We start from the raw sequence: 13,107 nt of genomic DNA, 5'->3' as shown, positions 1-13,107 counted from the left end.
ACTTTTAACACAATTTAATTTGTAGTTTACACTTTTTTAGAATCTTTTAGTTTGTAGATCCTTAATAATCTCCAATTTTCTTATCTATAAATTGATAGTTTACTGTTTTGTCACTAATTTTTTTGTTTGTCTAACAAAAATGATTTTGTGGTTGAACAATTGATCTTCATTATTTATTCAATATTTTTTACAAAATTTGAACAAAATAAACTGCAAGATTTCTATAGTGATACTCACTTGTTTTTATTAAATCATAAAATGAAAACTATATGCACTGTTAAGCACCAAACCATACAACTGCTGAAGCAGAAATTTGTGATTTTTACAAAAAAATTCTTTTCAACAAAAAGAAAATAATTCAAATGAAAAATGATGGTAAGAGATGATGCACATATTTGCTGCATGATTTTTAGTAATATATAATATCTAAACATTAATTTTACCACTTTAACTGCCATAGGTTGCGTAGATTTTCATCAAGCTCAACAGGAAGCTACAAACTCACAGACACAAAGGAGGTTTTTATGTAATATTGAGAAGAAGCCGGCATTAGCAGAATTGTTATTAATGAAGATGGCATCAACTCCAATTTAGAGCCCCACTCCTTCACTAGCGCCCATCCCCACACACATACACCACCATCAGTAGAGGTGCACATTTTCTCACATAAAACTAACATTGCATGGAGGAGAGACATACGTGGAGGATAAAATTTGTGTTGGTAAGGAGGCAGTTTTCTTTCCATTCTTGGAACTAGAACTGACTCTGCTGACCTATAAATTATGTGGCTGCCTCTTTACAATTAGTGGTGTGGGCACAAGTTCAGTCCAATGTAAAAACGATTATTAAAATTTGTAAAAACGAGTTGACCATCAGCTGTAGAAAGCTAGTTTGTAGGCTGCATGCTTTGGATTTCTGCTTTAAATAATTTGTTATGAAAACCTTTAACTTTTTAAACTTTAAAACTTCTCATCAACTGCAGTTGATGAACTTTAATAAAACCTAAGCAACATAAGCTAAAGTCTGTGATAAAGTTTTTTACTTTGCCGATTGTTGCAGCAATTGCTTTTAGCAAATTTTGAGGAGAATAGAAAATAGAATTGTTTTCATACAATTCTATGTGACAGGTTGAATGGTGAGCAACACCTGTCTTTTCTCATTACAATACTGAACTCTTCTGCATTACTGATTAGCTTGTCTTCTCTGATGGAAGGAAATTGCTGCAGAAAAGCAACTTTTTAATGCTAAAGCATTAATAGAAATATGTAAGATCATCAGAGTAAAAAATGTTTAATTACTTTTGCAACATACATTTGACACTAACTCTTTCCCCTCCCAATGTATGCCATCCTCATTTTCTTAATGCAGGAATTAAGAAAATAGGGAGAACCTATTTAAGTACTGACAAATCAAGAAAAATATACACATGTAAAACTGTGTTTAAATTGGATAAAATTAGTTTTCTACTTATTTTTTTAATTAACAAAGTTTTGTTTGTCATAGTTTATGTACAGTCTAATGTCCACTTTGCTTGACCAATCATTACGTAATGTGGTCAAAATATTGGTCATAGTCTTAGATCTGATTAATTTCAAAATATATAGCTCATAGAAAAGGTGAAAGTCAGTTTTGGTGATCACTTCAGTTCTATTCATTGTAGTGACTCATTATTTGGCCTATATTGTAGCTAATGATGTCTTTCATCTTATGACCTTGACCCTTGCCCTTAAAAAAAATTAACCACCATATAAAATTTCAGCTATATTAGATTAATAGTTTTTGAGTTATCAACTTTTCCCTGGCATAACTTTAGCAATTCTGCATACAATATGGAGAAGTAAAGCTCAGATAAGAATTTGGCCCATCCTTATGTTGTCAGGCAGAAGTATGCATTTTCATGACTGAATTATGGTCTTTCAGATTCTAAAGAAGTTCTTTCTTTTTAAAATATCAAAGTTGTTGTTTATAGTGATGATGATGATTGATATGCAAACATTGTCAACTTTCAGCTTACTGACATTCAAGGTGTGTCTGTAAAGTAAAAGAACTGCTGTCACAATTTCAGTTCCAAACAACAGGGTTGTTTTTCTTTCAAAGTAACCCTTCTCCCAATGAGTTTAATGGCTTTTTCCATCCTTCTTACCCATGTACATCTGAAACAATTCTTCTGGGATGTCCATCAGCTCTGTTGTTACAACTGCCTTAATGATCTGCTTAAAGGGGCTGAAGTCATACAGAACAAGATCAGGTGAATAAGGTGGTTGTTCCAGTGTAATGACTTCATTGTTCATCACTGGTTCCTCAGTGATCATATCTGAACAACCTTAAAAGGTGGAGATGAAAAAATGCAACGGTTGCAAAAAAAAAAAAAAAAAAAAAAAAAAAAAAACTAAGCTTACTATTATATATTGATATAAAATGAAAATACAATGTTTAATCCTCTGTCACCCATAGCTCACACCTCACATTAGTTTTTTCAGACTGACCTCATATCAAATTAAATTATAGAAAATAACAATGCATTATGTAAATTTGTTATTTTCTTAGCCTGAGTTGCTAATTATGCTTTGCTTTGAAAATATAGTCAAAATAATTTTCTAATCAGTTTTGGGGAGGGTAAAATACCAGTATTATTAATATTGCAAATATAGAAGAGTAAAATGTATAATAATAAATAACATCAAATGGATGTGAGGCACTCCAATTGGGCAACAGCCAAAAGCATAAAATTTTGCCTCAACACTGATTTTTTGATTTTTTTTGTTTTTTACTTCCAGTCTTAACACGTGAAGATTTTTATAGCAAAAAATCGAATATTAAAAAAAAAATATCCAAGTCAATATTTTAATTACCTTTATTCAAATTGTATGACACAAGTTTTGCACATCTTATTTAAATGTTTTCTTTTAATATTTGTTTATACGTTTAGCATAAAGTTTTGAAAGTAATACTTTTTTCATAAATTTCCAAAGTTTATAAAACAAAACTTTTGTAAATAAAACTTTTTTTTAATTATAAATGAACATATAACACTTGTTTTTAAATAAATGTATTTTTGTAGGCAATTAGTAAAAGATTTTGCAAATAAACCCTTACAACATATTACTTTGTTCAAAATTCAGCCAGAAATTAAAGATATATATATATATATATATATATATATATATATATATATATATATGTATTTTAAAACAATGTTAAGGCAAAGTATTTCCTTTTGGTTATTGCTCTTTCTGTCTCAAATACATTTTATCGCAATAAATATAACAAATGCTTCAATATTTTCGTTGGGAAATCTGATTAACATGAGTTTTCTATTCTTACTTTGATATTTGTATAATAACATTTCAAAATGGAGGCTTTTATGTCAACTGCTTCTGCATGTGTTTTATTGGTTAAACGCTAAGAGGAACTAATCTAGCTTCTTACCTATTCGAAACTGATTTTTACAAATAAATTCTCGACTGGATTCATTTTAGTTTTATGTTGTTTGTTTGTTATTCTTTTCAGAACTTGGTTTGTTGTATTGCAGAAGGGAACAAGTGAATTGCATTAAAAAACAAAAAACATTGTGACACTTTAAATGAATAAAAATGCCAACCAGACTTTTTCTTAATTTTTTAAAATTTTTACATAGACTAAAGAATCATAAAAGGCATTTTTTGGATGACCACAACTGTTTATTACAGCTAAATAACATTCTTATGTAATCATCATATTAATTTGTATATGCTGATTTAATTTCAGATCAAACTTGATTTTTAAATTAGAAATTTGACAAATGTCCATTGGGATCAAACTTCATAGCAAAAGTTTAATTATGAATTTATTTGTAATAGTTATTTTTATTCTTTAAAAAAAAAAAAAAAAAAAAGTTATTACATAAAAATGCAATAACTTTCCTTGCAAGATTTTCATACCAGTCCATAAAAAAAAACTTCTCTTGTTTTCTTTTGCTTGTGTGAATATATTTTTGTACTAATATCTAAATGTGTGATTTCCAATAACGTTTTTAAAGAACATGTTTCACAATTTTAAGCTTTTTTTTTTTTTTTTTTTTAAGTGTCTTGTGTGTTTAGCATGAAGTATGAGTTTTTTGCATTCAATTTTTATTGAATAATTTGACATTGGTTGATAATGTTCGGTATTTTAATTATAAATCATTTTACATACATTTAGTTTCAATTTGATCACCTTTTTTTTGTTTTTCAAATGAAATTGTATAAAGATTAAATTAGATTTAATGCTCAGAAAGAGAATCATAAAAAATCTAAAATGTGTGTTCAACCTTACTCAGATTTTAACAAACTTTTTCTTGATATATTTAACATCAAACTATTGCAACAACAACTAATCAACTTTAAGACCTTCTAACCTCCTAAAAATGTGTTATGTTTCTGGATTTTTAGTTTTATCAAATTACTCGTTTAAAAATTCTTTTAAGTTTGAATAAAAATTGTTTATTTTGTCTTGAAATAATAACTTTGAAAACTTCTGCAAATTCCATGTTGAAAGAAAAAATAACATTTGGTTATAAAAATAATTTGAAAATCATAATCAAAATCCTTGAAACTGTGCCTTAAATTTCATTTAATTTTTTTTGATAAAAATGACATCAAACCTTTCATAATCTATTTATATAAAGTAAACTCGATTTTCCATGATAAATTCAGGTATTATAGGAAAATAACCAAACATTTTCTCTGCAAATTTTTCCCACTCAGCACCAACATACATACATTTCATGAAAATATTTCTACATTTTTAATTCTTATAAAAATTATTACATTTATTCCAAGACTTCTACTTCTCCCAAAAGTCTTTTCAAAATAGAGGTTAGCAATCATATTCCCTCCCTGTAAATTTACTAGTCATATGTCACCCTTTTACACAGTCATTTGGTTATAGAGGTAACAGACCATTACCAAACGGGTATATTCTATGATTCTGGAAATTCTATTCTGTCATTCTGGCTGCTTGAAAATTACATGTTTGAGTAAATAGAATAAATTGTTAACAAACACAGCCATATTTCCAATCACAGGCAAGTACATTTCTTCTGTTGCTCATTTCCATTTCAAATATTTTTTAACTGACAATTTTTCATATAATTTAAGAAAATAAAAAAGAACAGAAAAACATTCATAACAGAACAAACAGCATGAAATTCATGTTCTTGAAACCAAATAAAACTGGAATTTCTTTGTAAATTAAATTGCTTTATTTGGAAATATTACTTATTAGATCTTACATCTTTAAAAAAACAAAACATTCTAATAAATACTATATATTAATTATACAACTAAACATAAATGTATGGTTTTTTTTTTTGGTTTTTTTTTGGTTTTTTTTTTGTTTTTTACATGGGGGTCATCCCTTATCGAGGCCCGGAAGCCACTCAGGGATAAGGGTTATTGCGGGTACAGTAATCAATGAGATAGTATTGTGGTAATTATTAGTATTGGAGATTTGATAGTGTCTTACTTAAGGGGGCGGTTTGTCAGGAATTTGTTTGTTTGATTTGAAGACATCCAAGTTGTAGTCGGGTGGGAAACAGGCGAACGGAAGAGAGTTCCATAATCGTGCACTTCTGAGAAAGAAGCTCTGCTCATGGAATCTACGTTTGGATTTAGGCACAGATAAAGAGTGGGGAAAATTATTGACAGTTGTTTCAGCCAGACGGGTGTTTCTCGTGAAAGATTGGCGAGAGGGGGACGAGGGATTGGAGCTCAGACGAGCACTTGCCATGGAAATAACAATAAAACAAAGACAGGCTCGCAACATCTCTTCTGTGGGAGAGAGGCTGCAGGGAAGAGAAAAGGGCATCCCCCACCAAACCACGAAGTCTATTTTGTACTCTGTCAAGGCAGGATAGGTGTTTTTAGCAGCTCCTGCCCAGATGTGGCAGCAGTACTCCATCGTTGGACATACTTGGCTTTTATACAGATAGAGAATTGCATCAGTAGTGAGATATCTTCTGGAGCGGTAGAAGGATCCCACCATTTTCCTAGCGTCCCTGGCAACAGATTTGATGTACGTGTTCCATTTCAGATCAGGAGTGAAGGTCAAACCCAGAAGCTTGTCAAAACATGGAGCATCTCCAAGACGAGAGCCATCCATTTCAATTGATGCCAGATGGGGATCAGAGCGTTGATGATGTAAAGATAGAAGCTTGGTTTTGGATGCATTAAAAGTGACCAGCCACCTATTCCCCCATTGTACCACACGCTCAAGATCAGAGGAGAGAGAATTAGAGAGAACTTTGAGATGAAGTAAAGATTAGATACCCCATAGCAGACGACAAAAATAAGCAAACAATTCAAGGGGTACCGTTTGTTTGACCTTGACATTGCCGTTAGGTGTTTCTAAACTTGTAAACAGGTCAAATAGCAGACATATTCGAATGTTCGCGAGCAAGATTTTTTAAAAATATATTTACAAAACTTTTAAAGATTTAAAAGAAAAAAAATATATTTACAAAACATTTTTTTCAATATTAAATATTTACAAAACTTTTAAGGATTAAAAAAAATAAACTTTTTTCTATTTACACAAAACTTTTTAATGTAAGTAATAAAACGACGTATTTAAACAAAATATATTTAAATAAATGGGTGTCTTTCTGAGTACGTTCTTTTTATATATTTGCAGAACTTTTAATGAAACTATTAATAATAATAATTATAATAATAATATAAATAAAGGGTAAATTTTTACGACGTGCCCCAGCATATTGTAAACACTCCACCCTCCCTATGTTAAGAACGGCTTTCGGAAAAAAAGCACCCCTAACCTCAAAAGCCTTTCTTAACATGGGGAGGTTGGGAAGTGTTTATTCCGAAAGCCGTTCTTAACATGAGGTGGTTGGGGTGTTTATACTACACTGGAGCAGGTCGTAAAATAATACCAAATAAATAAACCGAGGTTATAACTGACAATTTCGGATGATGTCAATCAAAAAATACATAATTTAAAAAAGAAAAAAAAATTAAATAAAATTATTATAACCAAACTTTTTATGGCAGAAACAAATAGAAAATAACTGACTTGTTCGGATTTTTGCAACCAAGATTAATTTTCATGTACAGTGTGTGTGTGTGTGTGTGTTTGTCTTTCTTCGTGCGTTTTTAATACAATTCAATATTTAAAGTGCGACGTATGTAGGTGGTTAGTGGAGGAGGAATCCTTCTAGACTGAGGCAATTTTTATGCCTAATAAAATCACAAGTATAAAGAATTGAGATTTTTTAATATATAAGTTATTCACATATCTTTTATAACTTTTATTTTTATAAAGATGAAGTGTAGCATCACAAGATACAAATCTTTTTATAATTTTTATTTTTATTTAAAAAAACAACAACAAAAACTTGCTATTTGCTTACTTCTCCATAAAGGCAAATTAAGTGAAAGTAAGTTTAACGTCCAAAAATCTCAGTTTCCAATGTTTTGCAATTAATATAGGTCATTCATTTTATTTTTTTATTTTTATTATAATTATTAGTTTTATTAAAAGTTCTGTAAATATATAAAAAGAACGTACTCAGAAAAACATCCATTTATTTAAATATATTTTGTTTAAATTCATTCATTTTATTACTTACATTAAAAAGTTTTGCGTAAATAGAAAAAAGTTGGGTTTTTTTAATCCTTAAAAGTTTTGTAAATATTTAATATTAAACAAAAATGTTTTGTAAATATTTATTTTTACTTTTAAATCTTTAAAAGTTTTGTAAATATATTTTTAAAAGATCTTGCTCGCGAACATTCGAATATGTCTGCTATTTGACCTGTTTACAAGTTTAGAAACACCTAACGGCAATGTCAAGGTCGAACAAACGGTACCCCTTGAATTGTTCGCCTATTTTTGTCGTCTGCTACGGGGTATCTAATCTTTACTTGATCCGAACTTTGTCATTTACGGCCTTTGATGTGGTGCCATAGATGGTCGTGTCATCAGCATAGATGTCAACGAATGATTTAGGTATGTGTTTTGGGAGATCATTGATGTAGATCAGGAAGAGAGTTGGGCCCAGGATAGACCCCTGGGGGACTCCAGCATTAATACTGTGGGCCTCTGATTTCTGCCCATCAACCACTACTCTTATGAACCTATCAGAGAGAAATGATTTAATAATTGAGAAAACATTTCCAGTAATACCGTAGCTGGAAATCTTGTGAAGTAGGCCCTTATGCCATACCTTATCAAAGGCCTTCAATATGTCAAGAGCAATTGCCCTGGAAAGGAAACCTTTGTGAAGAGATTCACTAATCCTATGTGATATAACCGTTAGCACATCTGCTGTAGATCTTGCAGAGTGGAAACCATATTGCATGTCACTAAGAAGGTTGTTTCTGTTGAAGTGGTTGACTACTCCTTTATTTAATATGGATTGCAACAACTTACTCATGACACAGGAGACTTATTGGCCTGTACTGAGAGGGAGATAACTTTTCACTTGAATTCTTAAATACAGGGCATATTGATGAGGCTTTCCAGGGTGTTGGGAAGCACTTCTTAAGGCAACGCTTAAATAGTTTTGTAAGTATGGGGGCAAGTCCTGGTTGGATCTTTTTCAGCTATAACTGGAATGCCGTCAGGGCCAGTTGCTTTACTGGAATCAAGGTTCTTGATTAGCTTGGCGACCTCATGCACAGATATTTGTATGTTGCATAGCGTGTTGTCTGTTATAGGAAGAAATACAGGGAGTTGATTGCCATTGTCGCATAGAGTAGAATTAGCTGCAAAGTTCTTGGCAAATAGTCTGGCTTTGTCTGATGCTAACGAGATGACCTCAGGTCCATTGATGATAGTTGGGATAGAACGCACACTTCTGTTCAAGATCCTGTTTGCTATTTGCCAGAACCAAGCTGCTGCTCAGCTACTTTGGATTTAACAGACTGGGCATATAGCTCTCTTGCATTTTTTATTACTCTTTTACAGTGGTTGCTGGCAGTCCTGAAAGCAACTTTAGTCTCAGTACATCTATTACGTTGGTAGTTATGGAAAAAGTGATTTTTGTGCGCGATGTCAGCAGCACATTCAGGGGAGAACCATGGCTGGCTGTTAGGTTTTTGTTGGAATTTTTTGGATGGTATGAATCGGTCTATGCCTACAATTAACCATTCGGTCAGGTCTGATACTATAGAGGACACATCCTTTTTAAACATGGAATACAGAGGTAGGTCAGATATGAATGTACAGAAGCTATCCCAGTCAGCCATAGAGTATGGTGGAGAAGTACGTCTGAAGACTTATTACATTTCATTTTTATCTTAACTGCTACAACAGAGTGGTCAGAGGATCCCAGAGGAGATAGAACGAACACAGCTCAGGGGAAGTTGTGAGGAAAAGGTCTAGGAGGCTTGCATATTGACCGGTAGTATCGGGCACACAGGTGGGTTCGTGAACAATCTGAGTGAGGTCATAGGCAATTGCAAAATCATGACAAAACCTCTCCTTGTCATCGGTCTTATTTGAGTGGGTCAGCCATTCCACATTATGGACATTGAAGTCACCGCAAATGTGAATGTTAGCCGAAGGATGAGCAGACAGGATGTGGTTAATTTTCTCAGATATGCTCTTAAAGATAGTAACCCCACTGTTGTGGGGGCGATAGAGGGCAAATATAAATGCAGTGGTGTAAGCTAGTGCAACCCGTAAGTGCAAGGTAAGTTAGTCTTCTCTGGAGATTTCCCTATCACATGGAAAGCCATCTTTGATGTAGGCACATATTCCATGCCCATGGCGATCTTGGGGGTCAGATTTAGATGTTAAGTTAGAGTATCCTTTAATTATGAATTCGTCTAGAGAAGTGGTTGGCCCTATGCCAGTTTCATTTAGAAAGAATATGTCCAGTTTTGTCTCCTGTAATTGTATTTCAACCTCTGAAAGGTTGGAACGTAGACCCCTGATGTTGAAGGAGACCTGGTAGTAAGGGACTACGTTGGAAGATGGGGTTCTAGGTTTGCATTAATTGCAGAGTTTCCGACAATCAACACATTTTTTGTCATTAAAGATTTCTTGATATGAATACATATAACATATTCTAGAAATTATTCTGTTTAGAAAACGTATCATTCATGGTGAGTGAACTAAATAAAAAAAATTAGGTTTATGGAGTTGGTCATTATTGTATTAATTTTTTTTTTTAAATTCATGTAACAGTTCAAACTTTTAAATAATCTCAAAGCAGGATTAAATTTTTTAAGAATCTAAATACGACATTGATGTTCATTTGATTTGATCTGGGATCACTGGGAGCAATTATTGGTTGGGTTCATAAAATAACTAAAATATATTAAAATAAAATTCATTTCTTTTTAATAAATTTTCTTTGTTTCATGAAATAAAAATGAACACAGAATATCTCTGTTAAGAATATATTTAGAAAAGGTTTAAACTTTTAAATTTTTCATTAGCATTTTTAAGATTTAAAATAATTGACATTTTTTAAAAAATATTTCTGATTTGTTTTGATTTATTCCATTTGCTGGTTTACAAGTGTTTGTAAGTTTGTTTTTAGTGATACCACCACTAATCTAACAGTTTTTATTACTTGGCCTTACATTGCAAATGTTATTTTTTTACATGATCATATTTGAACAGCTTTCAGATCTGGTGTGATAAAAATATAATCCAAACAAATTTGGGTTCACAAATGTAAGATAATACTATGAAGACACTTATTTCTGTTTTACAACAATTTAAGTCAAGTTAAAAAAAAATTTCTTTATCTTATTTTGAACGTCTAATTGAAAGAAGCAATTTTTAATGCTTTCAGAATTCACACACATTTTAGAAAAAAAAAAAAACTAGTTAATTTTTTATCCTTCTAGGTTTGAAATGTGACTGTTTTATTGTATTTTATTATTTTGTTTGTTTTTATGCATTTTACTAGATTTTCCAAACATCTCAATATTTGACAAATCTACTTTGATTTTAATTTTTGCATAAAATGTATTCTTAAATTACAACTGTGAAATCATCAGTTTAAGAATCAAAGCAAGAATTAAACTTTTTGAAGTGTCAGCATGAGTTTCTATGTTTCATTCTGTTTTTTATTAAAATAGATGTGAGTTTTCCACGTTTTAACAATTCTGCTTCATTTTTTTTTTTTTTTAACTTGCAAGATACCTATTTCTGCTCAAATCACTATGAATGTGAACAATCTTTGCTCTAAAATCAATTGCTTTTTGTTTTGTTTTAAATAAGAAAAATCTGATTTCTACTAAATTGTTATAACCTTATTTCTTTATTTTAGAAAAAGAAATTTTGTCTATTTGGTTGAATTTTATTCTATTTTTCTTTAGTTTTATCGTTTTTTTTCTATTACACTTTTCCTATTTTTTCTCTCCTCTCCAGCTTTTCTTTTCCCTCTCATGACAGTTCTCTCTGAAAATTAAAAATATTTATTTTGCTATGAAGTTTAAGACTTCAAACGATTCCTGGTCGTATTAGATGCCTTTTATTTCATTAAAGAATGTTTGACTTTTTACTTGAAACTGATTGAAGTTGTTAAGGACAAAAAATGTTTTTTATACTGCCCTTCCCTCCACATGTACAGATTGGTTGTCTGGTTGTGGAAATTATTACGAATGGTGGAAGATTTTTTAGGTCAGAGGTAGGAGTTGAGAATTTCTTCTACTGATTTCACAACCTGGTTTGAACTCTTGGATATCATTTACACATAATAACTATGGTACAAACAGCAAACATCTTTTTCTATTAGTTTTTAAAACATTATTTTTCAAGTTATTTTTTTTTTTTACTTTAAAATTGTTCTATAAAAATCTTTTTTTCTAATTATTGTAAAGTTTGTTTTTAAACTCTCTCCAACTATCACTAATCTTCTGTAAATGTCACAAAAACATAGTTCATTTTTCAATAATTTTCCCCAAATTACGATTAACCCTAAAAAATGTTGTGAATGCTTGTTTATAAACTTGAAACAGATAACCCTGGAGCTGATCTTCTTCAAATTTAACATTTCATCCAATTAGATAGTCTATCAGCTTATCTGATTAATTATGTTTCTATTTTAATTATGTTTCTATTTTTATTCTTTGAAGGTAACGTAAATTTCAAGTTAAGATTAGCAGACAATGTCTTTTTTTCTTTTTTTCATTTTTTTTTTTTTTTTTAAACTTACAAACCTTTCCAAGTTATTAAAGATGATTATAAACAGTTGTATGGTTTTAAGAAAAGCTTCATTGACGAATCTTCAACTGATATTGCATCCAATGTAAGAGATTTAGAGAATTCTGGTAACATTAAGTTAAGGAAGATTTAAGTTTCACATATGTAGTGTGCCTTTTCAATCAGAAAGATTACTTTCTAAATTAGGTTAAATCATCCAAGATTGTTTTTTTATCGTTTGTGTGTAAACGTGAACTCTATCAATAGCTTGTATGTAAAAGGTCAATATTAGATCAAATTGAGTCAAATCAATACAATATTTTGTATTATTGATGCAAAGAAATGATTATTCTTATGTTAATAGGATGTTTCAAAGAATTTGTGATACAAGGTTAAGCGAAACTCATGGTGTGTGTGTGTGTCCTGATTTCTTGCAAAAATTGATGGTTTTGAATATTTTATCGACTGAACTTTACAATTTCACTTGGCAGATTTCTTGCATTTAGCAATGTTTTCCATTTGTTTGTATGGAAACTTTTGAGTTCCAGATTTTAGTTTTTCATATTTTGCTATGATATTGACATGGCATAGTTTCACTGGCACATTGGTTCTCATTAGATCACTTGCTAAGTGACATTTAGTTTGGTCAGTGACAGATGGGTGACCATTTGGAAAGACTAGACATTGTATGTGAGAGGATGACAATTTCTGTGCAAAAACGAACATTGTCAATACAGATTGCAGACTGAAAACTACAAATCTATTGTCTGTTAACGGCATGATATTAGCCAGATTAATAAGGATGCTAGGAGAAAGCAGAAAAAAATATTGTTTGGATAACTCGTATAAGTAAACAATACTTTCACTATGAATGTGAAAGTATTTACTTATGAGTTGTTCATTCACGAAACAATGTTACGTATCATTACCTCCACACTAAATCAACGGTTGTAATTGGACATGTTAATA

General features: G+C 31.0%; 1 protein-coding gene across 5 annotated transcripts in view; it reads left to right on the top strand.

The window, feature by feature from the left end:
- Positions 1–13,107, top strand: part of LOC145256407 (membrane-associated protein Hem-like) — a 195,507-nt gene that overhangs the window by 168,630 nt on the left and 13,770 nt on the right. The window lies entirely within an intron of this gene.

This window comes from Euprymna scolopes, chromosome 32 (genome assembly GCF_053919585.1).
Source record: "Euprymna scolopes isolate OS-2025 chromosome 32, ASM5391958v1, whole genome shotgun sequence".
Taxonomy (NCBI): Eukaryota; Metazoa; Mollusca; class Cephalopoda; order Sepiida; family Sepiolidae; genus Euprymna; species Euprymna scolopes.
Note: the sequence above shows the minus strand (reverse complement) of the source record. Positions and strands in the feature narration are given on the sequence as shown.